The sequence below is a fragment of the Palaemon carinicauda genome, chromosome 9 (genome assembly GCF_036898095.1).
Source record: "Palaemon carinicauda isolate YSFRI2023 chromosome 9, ASM3689809v2, whole genome shotgun sequence".
In the NCBI taxonomy this organism is placed as follows: domain Eukaryota; kingdom Metazoa; phylum Arthropoda; class Malacostraca; order Decapoda; family Palaemonidae; genus Palaemon; species Palaemon carinicauda.
This window is the reverse complement of record NC_090733.1, coordinates 34,208,653-34,236,152: the sequence shown is the minus strand read 5'-3', so window position 1 is coordinate 34,236,152 and position 27,500 is coordinate 34,208,653.

Genomic DNA, 27,500 nt, shown 5'->3' with positions numbered 1-27,500 from the left:
GAATATAAGGAAGTTATCTCTGTCGTTGTGAAATCTGATAAAATAATTCAAAATTATTTGGAATAACAAAAAAAGAGGTTTAAATTAAATAACGTAAAATATATATATATTGGAAAAAAATGTCCAACCAAACTGTATTTTTATTTTTAGTCACTAAAAACCTCTTAATTTATTGTTCACTGAGATATATGTATGTATAACAATTATATAATTGATCTATTTGTTTTGCAACAATATACAGTAATTTATACTATAACTTTTTTTTAGTAAAGGTAATATTATTTACCTCAAAATTTCCAAGAAATTCATGATGATAATCATGAAATAGTATGCGTCTATTAATACAAATTCAAAAAGTAACAATATAAAAACCCATCTCTAACTCTTAATATATGCGACCCCACCAGAACTTTATATCGGACTTTATATTAGTAATATAATAACTTAAAGATTGCATAGAAATTATAGTTTATGAAAATAATGACCTTGAGTTTACGTGTTTGAGCCCATCCTCCATTGATTCCTTTCCCTAAGTTAATTTTAAACAGAAATAATATCCCTAAAAATCCACTATAGATAAATTTCTTAAAACGCTTTATAAGATTAATCGTTTTCCCCATTTAATTACCACCATAAAAGCAGCACTGATATTAACTTATCCAAACTTCGAGAGGAAGGACCCAGGCTTTACACTCATCAAGAGAACACCATCCAGTTCAAAATGCTAATTAATTCTCCGTTAATTCCAGGTGGTAGGTTTCATAGATTAAATCTATGGGGTGCGATTCATTATCGCATCTCTGAATAGAGTCTTCTTGTCGGTTTTTCGATAAATTCGATTACCTTAAAATACCTCAAAAGTTCCTGCTTTATAGCGTATATTAACCTCTGGCTTATTTGGAACCTTTTAATTAAGTTTTTTTATAAGTTCTGTGCTTATTCATTCGCTAATGACTTTCAGTGGATTACATCATTTGTATCTAATATTGTGAAAGATCTGATACTGTAGAGATGGAAGTATACAAAAAGAAAAATAGGAATATTCTATGCTCAGAAGATAAATGAGTTATTAATCATATAAATCTTATCTCAATTCCGATTTATTCTCCTTTGTTTTAATTTTTTTTTTTAATTTGTCACCACAAGTTTCACTGAAATGTGCCTATATTCATATACATATATATATTTACATACATTTACATAATATAAGGAGAAATGTAGTGAAATATAAATCAATATATATCTTTTCTCTCTCTCTCTCTCTCTCTCTATTTTGGTAAGAAGCATATTTACGATATTTAGCCAATTTTATTTCATAAACAAACTGCTATGGCCTTGGATGTCCCAGTCTAATGATATATTCTAATAAAACTAAACTTTGAGACCTAGGCCATTAATATCTAAATGTAATTTTTATAATTTGTACCGATCTTATACAATATTGATCCAGAAATATATCTCCTCTGCTCTACGAACAAAAAAATTTGTAATTTTATGAAAAGATCTAGAAGCTAGAAGAGATAAATGAGAGAGATACTTATGTCACATTTAACCTTATTCGAATGATAATAAACAATAACTAAGATAACACCACGAATAGATACAGGTATCCCGTAAAAAGAAGTTGAAATGATTATTGAACTCATTTGTAGATCATTTACTCGTTTTTAAAGGGTTTGGAGAATAGCTTATATAGTTTTACTCATTCGATGAGAGAGAGAGAGAGAGAGAGAGAGAGAGAGAGAGAGAGAGAGAGAGAGAGAGCCACTCAGATTTTAACCGAAATAAACAGAATGTAATGGTTTTATGTAATTTCATCCCTGAAGACCTAGTTTAGAAAATAAAAGGAACAGTCATAATTATCTTAAGTGATCTAACAGCCACTTAAAAAAGGATTTTTTGAGAAAACCTCTTTGTCCTTTTAGCAAGAGGTTTTATGTTGGTGACTGGAGAACGTTACATAACTGTAAATTTGAGAATAAAAAGGGGAAAATATGATATGTTGAATAACATCTACAAATATTGATTGGATCTCATTATTACTAACATAACCATTATTATTACTAATATCATTAGTATTATTACTCTTATTAAAAATATCATTATTGTTATTATTATTATTACTATCATCAACATTATTATCAATTATTTTAATCTAGCTTGCTTTGGATATTGTTCTGTCTGGTCTTCAGCTTCTGGCTCTCCTCTAAATTTTCTGAACAAAAACTATCTATTTATTCATTTTTTTTTTCTTTGCTTCCTTATGTTAAGATTAATGTGGCACCGTGGTTCAGTTGGTTCGCTAAGCATTTTGCATAATATTGTTTCATAATTCTGACCGTCGTCTGGATTCAATCTTTTCAGACTTCATTCAGTACTAAGTATGCGGTTAATTGTAACAGTCATGCTTGCATCATCGCAAAGCCCAATACTACACAATAATCAAGAAGTTTTATTCCATATGTGACCAGATGGTGGAATGAATTGTCCAATAAGGCAGTTGAATCGTTGGAACTTTGCTGACATAATGTTGTTACCGATCTAAAGATGTTTTTATTTGTTATTCATTGTTTCAGGTAGTTTATTTGTTTCCTTATTTCCTTTCTCCACTGGGTTATTTTCCCTGTTGAACCCTTCGGTCTTAAAGTATCCTGCTCTTCCAAATAGGGTTGTAGCTTTGCTAATATAATTTAAGAAAATACTTTCTAACATTTACCTCTGACAAGGTTATATTTTCGAGCCAGTTTATCCATTTTGTTATTTATCTGCGTGTCTGTGGACAGAATTACTTCAAGACTACGCAAGGGCATTGATGCCATGTTCATTACAGATAGAGTTTATGTCATGGGTGACTCCATTAAAATTTATAGATGATAAGGATCAGGATTCTGTACATCTGGATTCTAGATCCAGATTTACATTTGAACAATTTCACCACATTTTAACTCAAAAATTGTCTTATCCTTATTTTCTTTGTTGCTGTTAGCGTGATGACATGTTCACTACAGATAGATCTTAGACCATGGACGACCCCATTAAATTTTAGAGCTGATCTGGATTTATATTTTACACCGGATTTGCAATTTTCATAATTTTAAAGATTGTCAATATATCTTTACAGATTTAGACGAAATTCACACGTAACAGATTCCAAGCCACAGACAACTGCATTAACTTTTATGTATGATCCGATATCAGATCCGGATTCCAGATCCCGATATGCATTTTAACCATTTCACCAAGTCTTATCGCAGAAATTATTTTAACCTAATTTTCTTTGTTGCTTTTAGCGTGATGATATGTTCACTACAGACAGATCTTAGGCCATGGACGACCCCATTAAATTTAAGATATCATCAGGATTTGGATTTTACACCAGATTTACATTTTTAAAGATTTAAAAGATTATGTCAATAAAAATTGATAGATATAGATGAAAGTCACATCACACATAGATTTTAGGCCACAGACAGCTCCATTAACTCTCAGAGATGATCCAATATCGGATCCGGATTTCTGATTCGAGTTTGCATTTCAACAAATTCACCAATTTTAAACTCAGAAATTGTCTTATCCCAATTTTCTTTGCTGTTGTGAGCGTGATGACAAGTTCACTACAAATAGATCTTAGGTCATGAACAACCCCATTAGATTTTAGAGGTAATCTGGATCCATATTTTACACCGGATTTGCATTTTTCATAATTTTAAAGGTTATGTCAATGCAAATTGACAGATTTAGATGAAATTGACATTATATATAGAATTCAAGTCACAGACAACTGCATTAACTCCTAGATATGATTAGGTATCATATCCGGATTCCAGATCTGGGTTTGCAACTTAATTTCAACAAATTATAACGCAAGAACTGTCTTAAATTAATTTTCTTTATTGCTCTTATCGTGTTGACATTATCACTACTGATGGATGTTAGGTCATGGACGACCCCATTAAATAGTAGAGGTGATCAGGATCTGAGTTCTATATCAGATTTCTCTTTTTTATAATTTCAGAGATTATGTTATTACAAATTGACAGATATTTACGAAATTCACACCACACACAGTTATTCGGCCACAGACAACTACATTAAATTTTAGAGATGATCCGATTTCGGATCGGGATGCCATACCCAGATTTTCCTTTTAACATTTTCATCAAATTTTAACTCGGAAATTGTCCTATCCCAATTTTCAATGTGTTGTTACCATGATGACATGTTCATTATAAATGCATCTTAGGTCATGGACGACCACATTAAATTTTAGAGCTGATCTGGATTTCTATTTTACACCGGATTTGCAATTTTCATAATTTTAAAAATTATGTCATTATATCTTTACAGATTTAGACTAAATTCACACATAGCATAGATTCCAAGCCACAGACAACTGCACTAACTTTTATGTATGATCCGATATCAGATCCGGATTCCAGATCTCGATATGCATTTTAACCATTTTACCAAGTCTTATCGCAGAAATTATTTTAACCTAATTTTCTTTGTTGCTTTTAGCGTTATGACATGTTCAATACAGACAGATCTTAGGCCATGGACGACCCCATTTAATTTTAGATATCTTCTGGATCCAGATTTAACACTGGATTTGCATTTTTCATAATTTTAAAGATTATGTTAGTATAAATTGACAGATTTAGACGAAATTGACATTATATATAGAATTCAAGTCACAGACAACTGTATTAACTCCTAGATATGATTAGGTATCACATCCGGATTCCAGATCTGGGTTTACAACTTAATTTCACCAAATTATATTGCAGAAATTGTCTTAATTTTCTTTATTTCTGTTATCGTGTTGACATTTTCACTACTGATGGATGTTAGGTCATGGACGACCCCATTAAATATTAGAGGTGATCAGGATCTGAGTTCTATATCAGATTTGGCTTTTTTATAATTTTAGAGATTATATCATTACAAATTGACAAATATTGACGAAATTCACACCACACAGATTTACACAATATTTTATCATTGGCAAGGTAAAAAAAAAAACAAATAAAATGAGGTAAATGAAGCAATTAGTTTCTTAATGTCCAGTTATATTAATTTAATTAACATTTTAATAAAAATTACTGGATGAGACAACCGAGACGATTAATTGCTGTCCTGCCTCCCTCAAGATAGTAACTTACTTCACCGGAAAACAACCGTATGAAGCAAGCCCCTACCAATGACTATCATATCTCTCAGAATCTGAAAAACAAAAAGCACTCCCTGTAAAACTGTTCACGTAAAAGGGAAACTTAAATTACTCACGGGAATCCGTATTAACAAAAACAAAACAAAACGGGAATCCGTTCAATAAAAATCCCTTCAAAGGAATTCAATTTTTAAATCAAAAGCACAAAAATTATTCAAAAACTGTGGTAATCCACCAAAAACGAAAATGGCTAATAGCCTAATGTGGTAATCCACGAATAACAATTAATGAATTTTCAATAAAAGTGGTAATCCACTGTAAAAAACAAAACTTTTAACGCTATAAAAAAGAAAACCGAAAACAAAATTGGAAAAATAGTAATTTCTTTTGATCCCGAGATTTATTTTTAACAAGGTCTTGAAAAGGGAACTAATTTAGGTAAATGTGTAGGAGAGCTCCGCGGAAGATCTTGAAGAATATAAACACCTACAATTCACTATTATATCATATAGAACGCTTATATAAGAGTCAATATATGAGCAGCTTCTATTTAACGAAGATATTCGTGTGTATAGTTATGTTTCACTTGGATTTTTTCTAAGTGTTTGTTTTTGTTTACTGTGTGATGTCTTGGCTAAAATGAGCCTTACTGCGTATGGCAGACTAGTTCTCAATGCTATTCTAACCAATAACAGGTGTTTTCTTGACGTCACACTGTTAGAAAACCAATCATGGCGGTTTTTACAAATCTAGCCAATGCTGACACTTATTACTTCACTTATCCCTGCTATTTTTCCACCAGTTACCACAGTTTATGTGAAGTTCCGCGGAGGAATATTTTTGCACGTCTCGGATCTCCATTCAAACTGAGAAGCTCATTTTGCCGTGAAGTATGGAGCAATTAGCAGGACCTTCATCCCGTTCCGACTGTGTCACTTGTGACAATTGCTTTATTTCTTATGGGGATTTTTGTGTACATTATTCAGAGAAAGTTTATTTGCTAAAAAGTGCCGTAATTGTGAAAATGTGTACCGTATAGATTACAAAAAATTAGCATTCCGGTGTGATCGTAGTGTGGTTACTCGTGGGAAAAGGAAGAGGAGGTGCAATTTTTTCGTGTCTTGTTTCAAAGGTACATGGTTTGGAAACGCAAAGTTAGATATTGAGACTAATTTGAAGTTTGTGTTCCTTTTTTTGGCAAAAGGCGTTTTCCTTTGAATTTGTTTCGTTTGAACTGAAACTCAATAATCACACTATCGTTGATTGGTGTTCGTTTTGCCGTGAGGTGCTTATTTCTTGGGGTCTGAGATGTTCCTGAAAATTACTGTGGCCTTAAGGGGGGGGGGGGGGGTCGCAGGGGGGGCGGAGGCCCCCCCCCCCCAGTAGGCCTAGGTAGGGGTACAGGGCCCCATAGGCTAGGTTAGGTGGGTGTCTTAGGTTCGGTGGTGCCCTGAAAATTACTGTGGCCTTAAGGGGGGGTCGCAGGGGGGGCGGAGGCCCCCCCCCGGTAGGCCTAGGTAGGGGTACATGGCCCCCAGGGTAGGGTAGGTAGTTGTATTAGGTTCGATAGTGCCCCGAAAAATCACTTTTCTCCTCCTCCCCCCACCCAAAAACACCGCTTCCCACTGGGGTCCCCCATATTTGTAGTAGTAGGTTTATGCTTACATTTTCTGTGTAAGAGTTAGGTGGTTGTAGGAGGATTATCTCACAGTTTCAAGGTAACTGTAGCTCTAATTTACAGTTTTCTTTCGTTTTCTACTTTTTAGAAACTTTTAAATCGAGCGCGGAGGTCTCCTACACAATTACCCTAATTTAATCTAATGTATTAAATCCTTATGGCTATGGTATCAAATCAACTCATGTTCAGATGTGAAAAGGCTGACTCACCTCAATACTCCTGCCGTTCACTGAATTACTGTTGCTCCTGCTGCCCCCCAAAGTGGCATAGAGTCGGTATCACTAGGCGTTTATCCTTCCATGAGCGCGACTTAAAAATGACCACAGTACAATAAGGATTTTGCCTGAGAACTGACTTGGAAACTCCGATCGCCTCGACAAAAACTTCCAGCTCTCGGACAACAGCGTAAACAAGCTGTTCACCTTAAGTCAGCCCCGCTCTACACTTGAACATGACAAAAATAATATTACGAATAATATTTAAGAGGTTTGATATTTATTATATTTATCAACAAAAGAAATCACTTTCAACTTCTCCAATTTTGGTTTACGATAAATTATTTTCTACACTGGGGGAGGGGATTCAATTTATTTATATAAACTAAATAAATTGAATAAAGAAATTCATGATAAATAGAATCCCCAAAACAAGAAAGTTGAAAACATTAAATTGCAAAAAATATTTAATACATTCAATATACAAAGGTATATTAAAACTTAAATATAACATGACATTATTGACAGTTATATGCACACCCAAATACTCTATATAATAACTATTTACAAGTAAAGATTCTCTTATTCACCCGAAACATATATCACTTTAGGCTTCCAAGATTTTTCTAGTCCGTTCCGAGCTGTCAATAGCAGCCTGGCGTTTAACTCTAGTATCCTTGGGTACTTGAGACTCCTATACATCAACCTTAGAATTATTCGGAATTTCATCTTTCCGGGTGAGAAGTGGGATAATGACTGACGAATGTCTCTTCACAAGTTCTTGGGTTTTCACTTTAAGGATAGTGGCACCAGTAACCTCACCCAAAGTATTTGTAAAAATCTCTTTTACAACGCCCATTGTGTAATCATTTGGCTTAGTGAAATCTTCTTTAAGTAGTACAATATCTCCAGGTGAGATCTTATTATGAGTGACTGGCTTGTATCTATCAGGGACATCTACAGCCTGATGTATTAGATTAGCAATCTTCCTGATATACTTTAACTAAATTGTTTCTCACCTTTTGCAATTGATTGTAATCTTTCTTAAACTTTGATTGGGAATAATTTTCAGGAATCCAGTCAGGGTCTCTCCCCTCATGCAATTCGGGAATTATATTAACCGATATCAGATCGTACCCATGAATCAAATTTTCTGGGTTGATAGGTTCTGGAATGTCATCGCCAATCTGATCCCTTAAGGCTTCTACAAATGCTATTGGCCTACGATTGACTAAATGAATGACTTGTTGAATTAGGAACTCAGAATCATGGTATTCTAAGACATTCTTACCAATAGCTCCATAGATAAATCTTTTAACAAGTTTAACACATACTTCCACCATCGAACCTAACTGACTATGACCCTTGACAAATTGGTCAAACTTTAAAGATTGGACCCCATTGCGTTCAAAATATGACAGAGTCTCATGATCTTTGATATAGTCAATAATTATATTAGAGGCAAGAGACTAGTTGGGAGCCTAGGTCACTAATACAATATTCCGTGATTCCAAACTGGAAACAATGAATCTGAAAGGCTCCAAGAAATTCTTTAACAGAAAGATCTAAACAAATAATCAAATTAACTGCTCTACTCCACGTACAAGTGATATATAGTAGATAGATTTTTCCTTTCCTACCCTGTTGTTTAACGCTGAATGGGCCAATGAAATCCATAAATAAATATCTAAAGGGGACATTAGGTGGGGATACTCTCCATTTCCTGTAGGGAGATTGATTAATACTGGTGGTTCTTGACTTAAACCTACGACAAAAAACACATTCTCTAAGGTTTCTCTTAACCACTGAAAAATATGAGTGTACGTAAAACCGCTTTCTCATTTCTGACAAAACAGTAACATGCCGTCTGGTTGAGCTTTTTGTGCAGGTTATGCACAATCAGGTAAGCTAGATGGCTATTTTTAGCCAGCAACAAAGGAAAAACGTGCCTCCGAATGAGTTTGTCACACTTGCTACGTACTCTAAGCAAACCATCGTTGTCAACGTAGACATTAAGAAGACCATGTTAGGCATGTCTTTTTTTTTTTTTTTTTTTTGAGTAGGACAACTGAAATATGTGAAAACCTCAGGGAAATGTGCCCGTTGATCCTGTAGTATAACTAACTTGCAAGCTCTTTCATGTATAATATTGCTCTTTAATTCTAAGTGAGCAAATTTATTGGAGTCCTTAGCTTTCAAACGACCCTTTAACTTCTTTACGAAAAGAATAAATTTCTCATAAATAGATACAAGTAAATCAAAACTGGAAAATTCTTCAAATTTAGGAAAATATTCAAAATCATCTGACATGGCCAAAACATTGGAAATAGTACACACAGACTCCTCTATTTCTAAACTATTATCCAGCTTGCACTCTGCATAAGGATTTGGAACCATAAATGATAAATTACCATTTTTACTACAGAGAAAGGTTACTTTTTCCTTAAAACATTCAGGACCAGAATAGAAATTGGTTTTCATCAACTTACGATATTAAAGGCAACGAGTTATGGCATCTGCAGGATTTTCATTCCCTCCTACAAAAGCAAAATGGACGGGGTGTTTTGCACATAAGTTCTCTACATGCTGAATTCGATTCATCACAAAAACTGACCGTTTCTGCATTTTTGACAATTTATTAGTAGACGAATTCAACCAAGAGAGCGCTACCTGACTATCCAAAAACACATGAAGGCCAACAACATTCAAAGGACTGATGCGTAATGGTCCAGCTGATTCGTTATACAAATCTAAAACCACTTCCGTTGCAAAGGCTACTCCCTACATCTCCAAAGATGGAATGCTTTTACTTTCCAACTTCCTATTTATCATACGATTTTTTGCCATCACAAAACTTGAAGACATAGAACCCATATCAATGATGTACACAACAACACCATACAGTAATTTAGAGCTATCACAGCAAGCAGCCAAATGGAATTTTCCATCCCTACGTCCAACAAATCTATCAATAGCAATATCAGGAGCAGAATTGGCCTGACTAGCAATATTATGCCATTCTTTACGTAACTCTGGTGATAATTGACCGTCCCATCCTAAATTTCTATCACACTGAAGACCATGAAGAAATAATTGCTTCGATTTAGGATGGGACCAGTAATACCAGAAAGATCAAAGTGAGACGCAATGGTACTTAAAATTTCCCTCTTAGTTTTAGCCTTACCATTCAACTGAAATTTATTTGCTAATAAACAATCTAAGTGTTCGATTCCACTGCATACCAAGAAGTTTAACAACCTTTCCCGTTTCAGAACCTGTGCAGGAATCTATTTCTCCCTGTAGGGACCTGTCATTAGTAACGAACTGTTGTAAATCAAAACCATAAGGAGAAAATATAGATCCTACCACAGAATATGCCCAGTGCAGATTTTCAATTTCATTTGAACTAAAAGCACAATTGTCCAAATAAGACAAAGAATAAATGCACCTTTTCAACTCCTTCAACTGGTTTTCATCATGCTTGGCATCTAAAATCAAAATCTTGTAAAGACCAAGCATCAACAAAGTTGGGGAACATCTTAAGCCGAAGCTCAACCTAACAATCCGATATGCAAAAATGGTAAAATCTCCCTTCTCAACATTTTTATACCATAAAAAACAGAGTCTGTTAGCATCAACATCACTTAATGCAATCTGGTTAAAGGCCTTGCATAGATCAAAGCATACTAACAATTTATCAAACCTTAAATGTAATAATGATTTAGAAAGTTTCTGATTTAGGCATTGACCTGCATGTATGGCCTGGTTATGACTTATTGTCTGACCCTTGGTTGAGTTTCTTTCACACAAGTTTGATAGAAACAACTCTACATTTGGTAGTTTCACGATTCAATTTGAACACACCCATATGAAGCAAAAATGGAGTATTCTGGGTGTTCATGTACAAATTGGTCAAGATTAGGAATCCTTTCTATTATTCCAACCCTTTCCTGCTCTTTTAGGGCTTCATTCATTAACGGTAAACGAGATGGATTTCTCTTTAGTTTAAGATTAGATTCCAAAATAACTTTAGCCAAATGAAATTTCTACCAAGCATATGAGATACTTTTGCATTCCACAAAAGTGGCATAACTAATCTACCCTCCTCATTCTGAATAGTGTGATCCAAACAATATTTGACAAGCTGATCATGCAGCTCTGAGTTCTCCAAATCATAAACCTCATTGTCCAAGTGAATATATTTATTACAAATACTGGCAAGCACATCATCTGTGGCTTTATCTAACTCTGAACGAATTACATTACCTTTTTCATCGATTACACTGAATTTCGAAACCTTAATAGGATAATCAACTTCACACTTATCCAGAGAAGACGGCTTATCTATCTTTACACCCAAACCAGTAACATACTGATGACAATTTATAACCGAGGAGGACGGATGTAGATAAGGAATATCCTTCAATAAGGTCTCAATTTCACCTTTAAGAAGGACACCAAACGGGGTCATAGCATACATAGACCTGCTATTCCTACCAAAAACTACTTCTGTGAGTGGTAAACAATATCCTGATTTAGTTCCCAAAATCAAATCAATATTCTCAATGCAATCACTATTAGGCGTTAGAAACTTGTCAATCAACACATACCCTTTCGTCTGGAAACCGTAAACCACTTTGCCCAAACCTTTTAATTTCAACTTTAGGTTAATAGATGGGATACATAATGCCTCTATTTTGTGAATAACATTACCAATTATTATTTAAAATTCCACTAGTTTTGAGGCATATTTCTGAGAAACATTATTCCCATTTATTCTCAATTCATCCTTGGCTTGTAATACCTTTAAATCCAAAGCATTGGCTAGTTCCTCACTAATCAGATTTAACTGACTTCCATCATCCTTCAATGCTCTTATGCTTCTGTTTTGGATGCTACAAGAAAAGGTAGGGAGAATGCTGGAATCACAGTCCAAATTACTTTTAAAGAGCCTCCATTATAACTACGTTATTATTAGATTCCATGGACGAATTCTTATTATCCTTTTTCGAGGAAGTCTTAGGAGATTCAGATTTTCTATTATCAATAGCAGATGCTGATTTTTTACTATTCTAAAAGAGGAAACTAAAGTGCCATGCGTTACAAAACTTACATTTCATCTTAAATTTAAAGTTACATTTGTCAGTAGTGTGACTCAAGCTTGCACACTTACAACACCCATTTAAAGATTGAATTTTGTCAAGCTTAGTGGTAACATCCGAAAAAATTTCACATTTATAAATAGGATGCGAGGCGGGTTTGCCTTCTGTGGTCCACAAGACAAGAAAGAAATTTGACGGTTTCCTTAGGGAACTATCACTAGCAGCATATCTTGCACTATTCTGCCTATGATTATGATTATCATTCAATTTATTTCATATATTAGACCTCTTACTTTGCTCATTAAATATTTCAAAAGCCTCAAAGAAATTATCATTAATTTCCTTTAATGTTGGCCTTGATGAATTAGTAATTTGGGTTAAGTGTATTTTAAAACTATTATCTAAGCCCTGCCAGAAAAAATACCTAAAAAAATCCTCACGTCCCAGAGACAAACTTTCAGGTGCTCGAGTTAGATTTCTTATCTGTGAAAATATTCAAATGGGTCACTTTCTAATTTCATATTGATTTCAGAGATTTTTTTGATGGTATTAAAAATTCTGAGGTCTTTAGAAGCTAGGGCCTCTGTTAGTAATTTCTTGGCATGAACATAACCCTTCATGTCCGATTCTAATGATTCTAAAAGTACTAAGGCCCTTCCACTGATTTGCTGCTTTAACAAATAAATTTGTCATTCTGAATATTTGAACATGACGTTATCTTCAAAATTTAAAAAAAAAAACTTCAATAAATCCTCCCCTTCTTGGCTACGAAATTCTGGAAGCGGAGCAGTGGGACTCTTCAACAAACTTCGGGCAGTATTAACACTAACATTAGAAGGGGAAACATTTCGTGTAAGCCCAGCAGTACATTCCCGAATTTTAACAAAACTTTCACAGGAATCGAAGTCCAGCATTTAGCCATGTTAAATCATCCTCTTCAGACCATTTAAGCCTTTGAATTTCACAATTATACTTCTTAAGTGATTCTAAATGATCTTGTAACTCTGACTTAATCTTATTCTTTTCCAATTCAGTTAACTGACAATAATTAGTCCTTTTATTATAACGTTTAGTTACTAACTTGCGAATATATTTTCGGGAATTAATCAACAACTTTAATTCAGACGCCAAGTTTAATTAGGAATTTGCTTTTACCATGTCTGATAAACAATTATAAATCCACTGAAACAGACAGTCTAAACCCCCTCTATTTAAATGAATGCCGTCAGCTTTAAAATAGCTAGGGTCAAGTTTTGACGAACCGTTAATCACCAAAGTTTTATATTTAAAGGGTTGACGGTCTAACCACTTATTAAAATTTCTAGATAAATTATTATACAAAACTGCAGAAGGGGTGCCGTGTCTATTAGTACTTTTCAAGTAGCGAATTTCAACGTGAGCAACAACAAATAGTGAATTTGGTAACCTTAATCTCAAAATAGCAAAAAAAACGTTCACAATCTGCTTTAACAATATTCAAATCCACATAATCCTTTATATCGTTTCCACCCAAAAATACAACAGTCACTTCTGGATTATATTCAGCCAAATCGTCCAACAACTTCGGATTAAGTATAAAGTTCCTATATCCGAATCCAGGAAATGAAAAAAATTCAACAGGCACTTTAAGATCACCGTATGTCAAACACAAATAACCTAACTGCTTCAAGTCCCGAACGTAACTATGGCCTAAAACACCGATTTTCATGTAATCTTTATCAAAATATGCTCAAAGATACCGACACTAAATAACACCAAAGGAAGGGCAGCAGGCATCAATTTCTTCTCAACTCCCCCCAGGGGTTGCATACAGGCAAGGTAAAAAACAAATAAAATGAGGTAAATGAAGCAAGAAGTTTCTTAAAGTCCAGTTATATTAATTTAATTAATATTTTGATAAAAATTACTGGTTGAGACAACCGAGACGATTAATTGCTGTCCTGCCTCCCTCAAGTTAGTAACTTACTTCACCGGAAAACAACCGTATGAAGCAAGCCCCTACCAATGACTATCATGTCTCTCAGGATCTGAAAAACAAAAAACACTCCCTGTAAAACTGTTCACGTAAATGGGAATGTAAATTACTCACGGGAATCCGTATTAACAAAAACAAAACAAAACGGGAATCCGTTCATTAAAAATCCCTTCAAAGGAATTCAATTTTTAAATCTAAAGCAAAAAACATTATTCAAAAACCGAAAACAAAATTGGAAAAATAGTAATTTCTTTTGATCCCGAGATTTATTTTCAACAAGGTCTTGAGAAGGGAACTAATTTAATCTAATGTATTAAATCCTTATGGCTAGGGTATCAAATCAACTCATGTTCAGATGTGAAAAGGCTGACTCACCTCAATACTCCTGCCGTTCACTGAATTACTGTTGCTCCTGCTGCCCCTCAAAGTGGCATAGTGTCGGTATCACTAGGCGTTTATCCTTCCATGAGCGCGACTTAAAAATGACCACAGTACAATAAGGATTTTGCCTGAGAACTGACTTGGAAACTCCGATCGCCTCGACAAAAACTTCCAGCTCTCGGACAACAGCGTAAACAAGCAGTTCACCTTAAAAAAAATACTAGGTGACAGATCACTAATAACAAGATTGTTTAGAGGAACTAAAGTCAGCACCGCTCTACATTTGAACATGACAAAAATAATATTACGAATAATATTTAAGAGGTTTGATATTTATTATATTCAACAACAAAAGAAATCACTTTCAACTTCTCCAATTTTTGTTTACGATAAATTATTTTCTACAAGATTTTCGGCCACAGACAACTACATTAAATTTTAGAGATGATCCGATATCGGATCCAGACACCATACCCAGATTTTCCTTTTAACATTTTCATCAAATTTTTACTCAGAAATTGTTTTATACCAATGTTCAATGTGTTGTTACCGTAATGACATGTTCATTACAGATGCATCTTAGGTCATGGAAGACCACATTAAATTTTAGAGGTGATCTGTATCTAGATTTAACACTGACATTGCATTTTTCACAATATTAAAGACTATTCAATACAAATTGACAAATTTTGACGAAATTCATACCACAGAGAATTAGGCCACATACAACTCCAGTAACTTTTTGAAATGATCCGATATCGGATCCGGATTCCAAATATGGATTTGCATTTCAACAATTTCACCAAATTTTGACTCAGAAATTTTCTTATACTAATTTTCTTTGTTGCTGTTAGCGTGATTTTAATATATTAACAGAAATGAGTTATTTAATCAATTTTGATCACTTTAAATAAATAGACGATTCATACCCTCTTCCGGCTATCATCTATACTTTAAATATGGTAATTAATTATTTTTAAGAAAAAATAAGTCTTTCTGAGTTATGACAATATAATTATATAGAGTTTTGTGATGTTGAAGTATTAAAAACAGGAATTCTAAAACATAATTGGAATATGGTCGAATTATATATAAGATTAAATTACATATTAGTAAAACTTCAATACTTATTCACATGCTACTCCAATGAGTGCTACAATGTTCCAGCTAAAAGTAACTTACATTTTTTGGGTAAATATCTTGGGATCTGTATCCTTACCACCGGATACTACATTTTTCAATTAAAAAATATTAACTCGCATATTCTTTTCTATATTATCAATACGGAATTATTTCTAATTTTATACACAAATTTGAGAGCAAACCGCATGCTTTGCGTAAAATGTTAGAAATTATAAAAGATGGCATAAATTATCAGAATATATATATATATATATATATATATATATATATATATATATATATATATATATATATATATATATATATATATATATATATATATATATATATATATATATATATATATATATATATATATATATATATATATATATATATATATATATATATATATATATATATATATATATATATATATGTATATATATATATATATATATATATATATATATATATATATATATATATATATATATATATATATATATATATATATACGGATTTTGAGCGAAGCGAAAAATCTATTTTTGGGTGAGATGGCCATGTCGTCCTGATTGAAGTTCATATAGGGTAGCTTCCTAGGATATATTACAACTACGGCGATATTCCCAGAGAATTTACCTTAAGGTACCCAGAATTCTAACTCCTGGAGCGAATATCCCTAATGAAAGGGATATCGCGACATATCAGAGGACGTATTCTTGACACGCTACATGGCAATCTGCACCACAAACAGAGATTACGTCTCGAGGGGTCAATTGGAAAGAAACGACAACGGGAAAGAAAAAGGGGGAGCCGCCCCAAGGCTCCCTCTTCTCCAGTTTCGTAAGCGTGCCTGGCGCCAAACCTGGCGCCATCTGTATTCCTTGTAGCGTACACTAGGTGCTACAGATACTGTATGTAGGGAGGGGTCCTACAGCCCTTTCATAGAAAGGGAAGGGTGGGTCCATCTGGATGACATGGCCATCTCACCCAGAAATAGATTTTTCGCTTCGCTCAAAATCCGTTTTTTGGGCTCAAGCCATGTCAACCTGATGGAAGTATACCAGAGCATTACTGTATCTGTGGATTCTCAGAACGTGCCGTACCCCCCGGAGGTAATTTTTCCTGGTCGACTAGACCTAGAGACCTAAGATGTTACCGTTATACATCTTTTCAACTAACTATAAACCCTGTTAGAGCTTCCTGCCCCCTACAGGAAAGAGTCCTACTAGACTCTGGAAAAGTCTCGAAGAGTACATATACCTATGTATGAATACCAGGCAAGCCAATATAGTGGTCTCACCCTATATTAAGTAAAGCATAGTTTGTAAAGAACCACTGGGTCAATATGAAATATCGACCAGTTCTCCGCACAATACTTGTATTGGACAAAGGTTTATATCCGCATAGGAGGAAATTTGTAAAACCGCCACCGTCCCCTTCTGGGACGGAGTCCTCCTGATAAGGGAAAGCATAAACCAATGCAACATAGCTTGCATAAAGGAACAATTCTATTAGAATTATCCTAGATAAAGTACATAGAATGAATGCTCAATTATACCAATAAATTGACACAGGTGAAGGAGACGCAAGGTTCTTAAGAACAAGTTTATTGACAAACAATAAATAGACAGGTTAACAACAATTATATATATATATATATATATATATATATATATATATATATATATATATATATATATATATATATATATATATATATATATATATATATATATATATATATATATATATATATATATATATATATATATATATATATATATATATATATATATATATATATATATATATATAGAAGAGGATAACCCAAAACTTTAAGCATAAGTATAATAGTAAACAGAACTTGTTTATCTGAAAGTAAAACCATTATTGCCACTTTTCAGATACCGAGGTATCAAAGTCATAAAAGTCTGTATTACCAATCAATCACATTAGCGTTAGAAAACGCTCAGCACACATGTCTGCACTTATGCTAGGTTCACCTTTGGAAATGGAACAGTCTACGTGGGCAACTCAGTGCCCTCACTTAGTTTGTAGTACCGTAAGTAACTACACACTCACCCTGGAATTAATCGTCCCAATTAAAACCACTGTTCCTCGCAGAGTTAAACAGTAGGGTTAACGACACGACCTACTGCTACCACAGATCTCTTTAGTTCCTCTATTTGCTTCGCATAGTGGCGAAAGAACACTCTGGAAGACTTCCAGCCAGTGTATGAACGGAGATGTTCAAAATCCATACAATTAAAGAAATTTAAGGATGAGGCAACTTTCCTCGGATTGTGACCTGCGGGTGTACTGTCAGGATCCGCTCTGCGAATAAAATATTGGATTTTCGCTCTGAGTTGAATCAGAGATAAATTTGAGCCTGATGTTTCTCCCCTGAATAGTTGACCACCCATGAAGTCTGAAGTTCTACGAAGATAGACCTTTAGGCATTCTACTGGACATAGAGATGCATCTTCTTTCAGAGGGCAGATACTCCAGGGACCCCACCTGTTGGTGGGTAACTCATTCTTGGCGAGAAACGTAGGATCCGGAAACAGGTTCAGCTCTCCCCCTTCCAGGAACTGAACACGACCTGCCTCTCTCGAGAGCGCTACAATCTCACTAACCCTGGCCTCGGACACGAGTGCAAATAGGAAAATAACTTTTTGTGTCAAATCCTTTAACGCACACGCCTCATTGCTCAACAGAGAAGCAAAATGAAGAACTTTGTCTAAACACCATGAAATGGGCTTTGGAGGTGCTGAAGGTCTGAGCCTAGCGCAGGCTTTCGGAACTTTATTAAAGATCTCGTTACCGAGGTCGACCTGGAAGGCATATAGAATGGGTCTTGTCAAAGCAGACTTACACGCCGAAATCGTGTTAGCTGCCAACCCTTGACCATGGAGGTGGATGAAGAATGATAAGCAGAAGTCTGTCGAGACCTCCTGCGGATTCTTCGCCTTGACAAAGGCCACACATTTTCTCCAAGAAGACTCATATTGCCTTATAGTAGATTTGCACTTATATTCCTCTAGGAAGTCTATGCTGGCTTTCGGAATCCCGAAACGCTTTCTCCCCACTAGGGAGAGAAAATAATGAGCTGCAGGGTCCGGGTTTTCTGTAATGAAGCGCAGACAGTCGACTTCTGGACTCGCTGGGTCAAAACTGGATCTGGTTGCGACAAACTTCAGCCGTAGTTCCAATGCCAGGGGGAACCACTTGCTGATCGGCCACTTGTGGGCCACTATTGCCACTACCCCCTTGAAGGATCTCTGTTTGTTGAGGACCCTCAACAGAAGGTTGTGAGGAGGGAACAGATAAATCCTGGACCATCTGTTCCAGTCGAGGGACATCGCGTCCACTGCTTCCGCTAAGGGGTCCTCGTACGGGGACACGTACAGAGCAACTTCTTGTTGTGTTTCGTCGCAAAGAGGTCTATCTGCAGTTCTGGGACTTGATTCAGAATGAAGGAGAATGATCCTGCGTCTGAGGACCATTCCGACTCTATCGGTGTGAACCTGGATAGAGCGTCCGCTGTCACATTGGGGACTCCTTGAAGGTGAACTGCCGACAGGTACCACTTCTTCTTTTCCGCCAATCGGAAGATGGCCAACATCACCTGGTTGATAGGTGGTGACCTCGATCCTTGTCGATTCAAGCATCTCACAACTACCTCGCTGTCCATCACCAACCTTATGTGGATCGAGTGACGCGGGGAGACTTTCTTTAAGGTAAGGAGAACTGCCATAGCTTCTAGAAAGTTTATGTGAAAGGTCTTGAATAGCTTGGACCAAGTCCCCTGGACTTTTTTCCGATGAGAGTGACCTCCCCATCCCTCCTTCGAGGCGTCTGAGTGAATCGTCACCGACGGGGGAGGTGGCTGAAGAAGAACCGACTTCTTTAGAAGTCTGGCTTGGGACCAAGGCCTGAGAAGAGTACGTAGCCAAAGCGGAACTGGTCTTCTCAGATCTCTTCGCGCGTTTGATGCATAACTTCTCCAAACTCCGGTTGCATCCTTTAGCTGTGCTCTTAGCACTGGGTCTGTCAACGAAGCAAACTCGAGAGAGCACAGTACCCTCTCCTGTTCGCATCTTGATATCCTTCCGGAGTCTAGAAGTCTCTTGACAGAACCCGCTATCTCCTTCCTTTTCTTCGCCGGGATAGAGAAACGGTGTGACATTAAGTCACAGTGGATTCCCAGCCACTGGAACTTTTGAGATGGAGAAAGTCGAGACTTTTTTCTGTTGATCTTGAAGCCTAGATACTCTAGGAACTGGATCACTTGACTGGAAGCTTGCAAGCATTCTGTCTCGGATGCTGCCCACACCAGTTAGTCGTCCAGGTAGGCTACTACCTGAATTCCCTTTAGGCGTAATTGTTTGAGAGCTACGCTCGCAAGCTTCGTGAAAATCCTTGGGGCTATATTTAGCCCGAATGGCATGGCTCTGAAGGCGTATAGTCTTTATTGTAGCTTGAACCCTAGGTAGGGGGAGAGTCGACGGTTGATTGGAACGTGCCAATAGGCGTCTGACAAGTCTATGGAGACGGGATATGCCCTCTTGGGCAGTAAGGTCCTTATGTGTTGCAGTGTTAGCATCTTGAATTTGCAATTCACTATGAACTTGTTGAGTTGCGACACGTCCAGAATGACTCTGAGGTTTTCCGAGTCTTTCTTGGGAACACAAAACAGCCTCCCTTGGAATTTGATGGACTTCACCCTTCGGATCACTTTTTTCTCCAACAGTTCTTGAACGTACTCCTCCAGAACGGGGGTGGAGTGTGGAAAAACCGAGGGCACGGGGGTGGAGTGCTGTACCAGCTCCAGCTCAGTCTGTTCTTGAGTAGGCTGTGGGCCCAGGGATCGAAGGTCCACCGATCCCGAAAATTCTGAAGTCTCCCTCCTACCGGCATCATCTCACTTGGACTGCCGTCCTGAGGTCTTGCCTCCATGACCGCGACCACCCCTGAATCCCCTTCCCCTTGAGGGGTGCCTAGACGAGCCTCTGGCTGCTTCTCTAGGCTTTGCTCGAAAGGAAGTAGACTGCCCTTCGAACGTTGGGGTGAATGCCATGGACTGTGTCGACACAGCCTGGGGTACCCACTTGAATGTGGTCGGGGTTTGTGCCACCATCTGGGGCACTGAAGGCAATGGCAATTGCAGTTGCTGTTGCTGTCTAAGAGGCTTGGCTGGCCGAGACGGTAGCCTAGACCTCATAGTCTTCCTCTTTGGTTGAGGACCCTCATCTGGGGAAGACTTTCTTTTGATAGCCAGGCCCCACTTCTGGAGAAGGTTTCTATTCTCCAAGGCGGCCTTATCAACAACTTCTTTGACCAATTCGGTAGGGAAAAGGTCTTTGCCCCAAATGTTGGAGGAGATTAGTTTCCTTGGCTCGTGCCTCACCATAGACGAGGTGAACACCAACTCCCTACAAGCTCTCCTCACCCTGACGAAGCTATAAAGATCCTTCGTCACTGTGGCCATATGAGTCTTAGCTACTACCATGAACATTTCATGGACCTTGGGATCACTTGCCATTGTCTCAAGTGTAGTCTGAAGAGACATTGAGGCAGCCAGTCTTCCTTTTGTCTCGAGCTCTCTCCGAAAAAGAAAGTCAGACAGCTTGGGGAGGTCCTCGCTGAACTGACGTCCAGCAATATCAGCCTCCAACTTCCCAACTGAGAAGGTAAGATGGACGTCCTTCCAGTCTTTGTGGTCCATAGGCAGGGCCAGCGATAAGGGTTTACACTCCTCCAAGGAGGGGCAAGGCTTGCTGGCCTCGACTGCTTTTAGTACAGCCGCAAACCCTTTCTGTAAAAAGGGGAAGGCTCTAGCAGGAGAGGACACAAGGGAAGGGAGCTTCTTACTCAATGCAGCTACCTTTGAGTTTGTGAAGCCCCTCTCTTTCATCGAGGATGAAAGCAAAGCTTGAGCCTTAGCATGGTCCATCACTATGACCTCCTTCGGCTCTGTCTCCTCCTTTGAAGCGGATTCCTTCCTCAGCCGGACATAACAGTCCGGATATGACCCCTTGCTGGGCCAGAATTCCACCTCCTCTAGGGGAACTGAACCTAACTTATCCGAGATGACGATCTTTCAAGTCGTCATCGGCATGTGCTCAGCATACCTCCATGGGTTAACATCTGAGCACAAGGGAAGGTCTTTCACATTGAGCCTTTTCCGGGGCCCATGTGATGCTGCAAGGCTCTGCATCCGCAGTTCCATTTTAGCCGCCTTCTCCTGATTCTCCTTCTGCATTTGTTGGATCATTCCAACAATGGAGGAGAGGGCCTGTCCCAGCTCTACTGGGAGAGCGGACGATGTTGAGGGAATAGGCTCCGGGATCTGAACCGGAGTAGCCGACACCTCGTCGGCCTCTTCCTCTACAATGTCTGGGGCTTGAGCTTCATCCTGGCCTCCTGCCAGGAGGTCTTCCTCCAGACGCTCGTCCACATCAGACATCCTGTCATCGAACTGGATGTCTTGCAAAGCGACCGCGACTTCAGCATCCACCTGTATCTGAACTTGGGGGATCTCCTCTTGAGGCTGGGGAATCACTGCATCGGCTGATGCCTTAGGGAAAAGATACGCCCTCATCTTCTCACTTGGAAGATAAGGTCCAGAGGTGTTCTTCTGGAAGCCCCTTACCCAGGTACGAAGCTTCTCCCTTGCTATATCCCTTGATTCCGCCGTCCTAGGGGAATCAAAGGCCTCAGTAATCAGGTTAGTGCACACAGTACATACCTGAGGGTCCCAATACTTGAGATCACCCTTGGAGACAGCGCATGCTGCGTGCCTCCTACAAAACTCATGTCCGCAGAGGTTCTTACTGCGGACGTTGCAGAAAACACTTCCGCACTTCGGAGGGTCCTCCTGTAAAGAGAAGAAATTTCCATGAGTATCAAGTGAACTACGTATCACTGGATATGCACAGTTTAGCATAACAATTCAGAAAGTAAAGACACACACTTGTGTTTCCTTCAAAACCAATTGTTGCAGCCTTCCAGATAATAAAATCGTATGGTTAATCTCTTATAGAATAACCAATGAAAAATTTCCAGAGGAAACAGGTGTACCTCATACCTAAGCAATAATTTTAAAATTCTGGATAATAGACAAGAAAGAACTCACTTTCTTATCTGTAAGGCAACAGAAAAGTATACTACTTAACAGCTATAAGGCGGCAGAACGCTGGTTCAAATGCCTGTGCCGGCCGGCAGTAACTGCTGGCCGGCAACAGCCAATGTCGGCTACACAAGGTAGCACCCGGATGCCGGCCACTGCTCCTAGCGACTGGCAGACAAGGGCTGACATTAGCCGGCCGGCAAATGTAAACAACCGATGCTGGCCGGCAGCAAAAAAACCAGAGGACTACGACTACCCGGCTGCCGGCCTCATAGGCCAGCAGCCCGGTCGGGTACAGCACTAGAAGAAAACAGAATGGATGCCGGGATAAGAGCGTAAACTACCTCCAAGCCCGGCAATCCGAAAGAGTGCATATAAGGAAGGGGAGAATCTAATTCAGGCTTCCTGACCAATGCCGTCTGGCTCTACAGGCAGGCATGGATGAGGGACCAAGGGAGGTCCGGGCAGCACTCAAAGCAGAAGACCCTTGCCGGCTGGCAGACTCTGCCGGCCGGCAAGGGACTGAGTCAATTCCACTTCCTAACCTATCCTAGGTCCAGATGTAGAATGACGTACAGTACTGTAATGGCTAGGCCATTATGGAGATAGAGGGGGAAGGGACAAAAGAGGGTCCTACCAACCTTGCTTTAGTGAAGGATCACCCGCAGCCAAGAAAACTCATCTTAGTCTAAGGGAGATCCAAGGAGGGAGGCCAGCAATACTTGCCAGCTCCCAAAGAACCAAAGCAAGGAAGGTGTTGCTACTCCCAAGAAAAGGATCTTATCCTCCCCCGAGAACAGCAACAAGGACTAGTCTGCTAGATCACAAAAGAAGGAATTATCTCGTACAGAAATCTTCGGTAGTGACCTAAGGAGGCTAAGCCTCCTATGTCTGTGTCAGGCCAGCGAGGGAGACTCTACCCCAAGCCAGACAAACACAGACTCAGACTAAAAACTCTGTTGTTCTGTCCCTCTCTGAAACCAGACTTACTGGAACAGGAAGGTACAGTAACACCCCAGTATAGTTTTATCGAAAGTTAATTCAGATAAACCACTTAGGGATAAGCCCAAGGCTTAAACAGAGGGAAAGGGATTGCATACCTTCTCCGAAGAAAAGAAAGCAACCAGGGAGTATGAGAAAGTAAACTAATGCTCCATAAGCAACTTAGCCTAGGCACCAAGAGAATCGATTACCTAAATCACCGAAACTCACTCTTATACTATCTTGGAAATATTCAACATAATCTTAAATGTATAAAAAACAGCCTAAAGCTTCAATAAAATTATAATACACTCGGAAAAACCAAAATCATGCATGAAGTACTAGGACCAAACGACTAGGCTACATGGCCTAGCGTAGGCCAGAGTTGGCGAATACTTCGCCAAAATAATACTAAAGCACGAAAGGATATCCTATGTAAAGCTAAATAGCTAAAATTTATTAAAGCAAAACAACCGGGAATGTTGCTCTGGCTAACTAAAACTCATACCTAGCGAGCGACAGCGTCCATGACGCCTCCGGTAGGCTACGGCTCTTGTAACAAAGATTAATCCTATTAATCACTTAAAAATTTACCAAGAGCCTACATTTATACATAAAAGAAATGGTACTCAACTTATCAGAGGACGACAAAGTTGGAGAAGCCATGAAAAGCTGAATAAATCCAAGATTTGCGAGAAACACAGGAAAAAACACCGAGTCGTTAAGCTACGCAAAAGGGAATACAGATGGCGCCAGGATTGGCGCCAGGCACGCTTACGAAACTGGAGAAGAGGGAGCCTTGGGAGCGGCTCCCCCTTTTTCTTTCCCGTTGTCGTTTCTTGCCAATTGACCCCTCGAGACGTAATCTCTGTTTGGGGTGCATATTGCCATGTGGCGTGTCAAGAATACGTCCTCTGATATGTCGCGATATCCCTTTCATTATGGATATTCGCTCCAGGAGTTAGAATTCTGGGTACCTTAAGGTAAATTATTTGGGAATATCGCCGTAGTTGTAATATACCCTAGGAAGCTACCCTATAGGAACTTCCATCAGGACAACATGGCTTGAGCCCAAATATATATATATATATATATATATATATATATATATATATATATATATATATATATATATATATATATATATATATATATATATATATATTGGCTATCTTACAATTTTTTTCAATAACATGCTACGCTGAGAACCTAACAGTACCATAAGAAAAAAGTGATTGACTGATATATGTATAATTTCTTTGAAGGAAATATTGAATGTCCTTTGTGGGAACTATTCTTCATTCTTGACAAATTTATATCTCCAAAGATCGTTATACTTGAAACTTTTGTGTCTAAACAATATAATGTATAGCCTGCGGTATTTGAAATAACCCCGTGCTCCATTCATGAAGGTTTGCCATGGTTAGATGTAATAATGTTGAAAAGTATACATAAATAGAAAACCCTTGCTCCTTTCTAATAAAAGAATCTAGCTAGTGTTGATTCAATGATTGCATCCCCTTTAATACTTTTGATGACAATTCTGGATTAACCGAGATTTGATGAAAATCCTATCTTCCATGGAAGCATCTACAACTTGGTTTTTAACAAAAAGAGTTTTAGCTTGCAGCTGGAAACTTGCGCTGAAAGGTTTTATCATATGAGGAAGTGGGCGTTTTATTGGAAACCAACCATGATACACAATTGGAAAATACTCCTTCTATGGCAATGTCAATTGCCCGTCGTAATTCGTAACATCAAGACTCTGGTATATAAGCTTTGAGGAGAAACAGCTGGATAGAGATAGGAATGAGATAGGGAAGAACAATTTACAATAACCAGAGGTCGATCTTGAGAACTTAGTTTCGCTAGAAACTCTTGAAAATAAAGTTTCCCTGATATTAAGATATATATAGCAGACTGGATTGATTTTCTTTTAACTCGTGGTTTAAGTGGAAGAATTCGAAAAGTGATCCTTCGCTGGTAAAATAAAATCCAATAAAACTGGTTATATTAGTAGCATTACAGGAAAAATATTTATTGATGAAATACACGTGGAAAGCCAGGGTGTGCCTGTAAGAACAAATGGGTAGTTAGCAGTTGAAAGTTAACTTTCCTCCAATATGATAAAAAAGGGCGTCAAGCAAGGAAGTGTGCAGCAAAAGGGTAAAAAGTTAAGAAATCAGCATCACCAGGTAATAGTCTTTAGTTAAGTAGGAATTATGGTTTGCCATATGGTATTGTAGGACACTTTATTGAGAGTTCTGTCTGAAGGTGTAGTTTCTTCTTTAAGGGAAGGTAATTTAGTGGAGTCTTGCTTCTGAACACTATAGTGGCCATATCCATCATTGGGATAGACACTGCACCAGAAAAAAAGGCACTGATCACCATGAAGGAAAATTTAAATTAGGTGGGATTGCAAGCAATTTCGTTGTTTTTCCTTTGATGAAGGTGAAATTAAAAAGTCATGGAGTGCAGGGAGATATACAATGAATGGTAGTAGACAATTTGCTAAAGGATGACGTTGATATCCAAGTGTGTAAATCCTCTTTACAGTAAGCTTATAATACCTGAAAAGATAGCAACTAGTTCAGGTTCATATATATATATATATATATATATATATATATATATATATATATATATATATATATATATATATATATATATATATATATATATATATATATATATATATCATGGTCATCGTTTGGTCGTGCAGTCGAACCAGCATTAGTTCGTTGATTCGAACGAGTGTGATAGAGGTGGTGAGGTTGATTGTAGCATGAGTTGATGGTGTAAGCAAAGGTGACGACAGACCTGTCAAAAGTAATTAAGTAATTACTTAGACTTAGCAAAACCTTGTTCATAGTATCTAACCAATTATTTTTGTAAGATTTACTGACTTTTGATAATTCTGAATTAAATATATGCTATAACTGCCGAATGAGATTAGGCCATGGAATAAATACTTTTTTTTTTCCGGACAAGTTTACCTTTTAGTGGAAGAAACCTGAGCAGTCCTTGTAGCTTCCCCTAAAGGGATTTCAGATAATTTTCATCATGTTTAAATCATTATGTCGACCGGCTCCGCAGCACAAGAGTTATCTGCAAGGAAATGGTAATAGGTATTTTCATATCAGAAACTAATGACTGCTATCTAATTATCGAACACAGTAAAACAGGATATACATAATAACGAGAATTACCTTTAAGACTAATCAAAAAAAAAAAAAAATATTCATATTACAACACCTTTCTTCATTTTGTGTAAAATATGTTAGTTATCCAATGTTAATCGGAAAGCTGAAAGAATTACTTGAATTAAGATTACCTTTCTTAGAAAAACTATATTCATTAGCCTTGAGAACGACACAAATTTAGGATGAGAATGTTAAGGAGATAATGCCATCGTTATCCTTTTTCATGCTCTATGTGATATATCTTGTAAGTTACTACTTCTCTTGAAAACTTAAAAACAGCTTGATAACAAGTCAACATAGTTCCTTATCAGTTGCTTTTCAGAACATTAGATTTAGTGTCAACCTATGTTGATCATTATATCTAGCTTTTTTCAATGTTTCTTAAAGTATATAATTCAAGTGAATTCTAACATCAGCTATATTGACACCAAGCTGCATGAAACAGAAAAAAGATAGGGATACAATGATAATAAGAGACACGTTGGAGGATACAACATCATGTGAAGTAAAATTTATCAGTTTTGTTCATTACCTC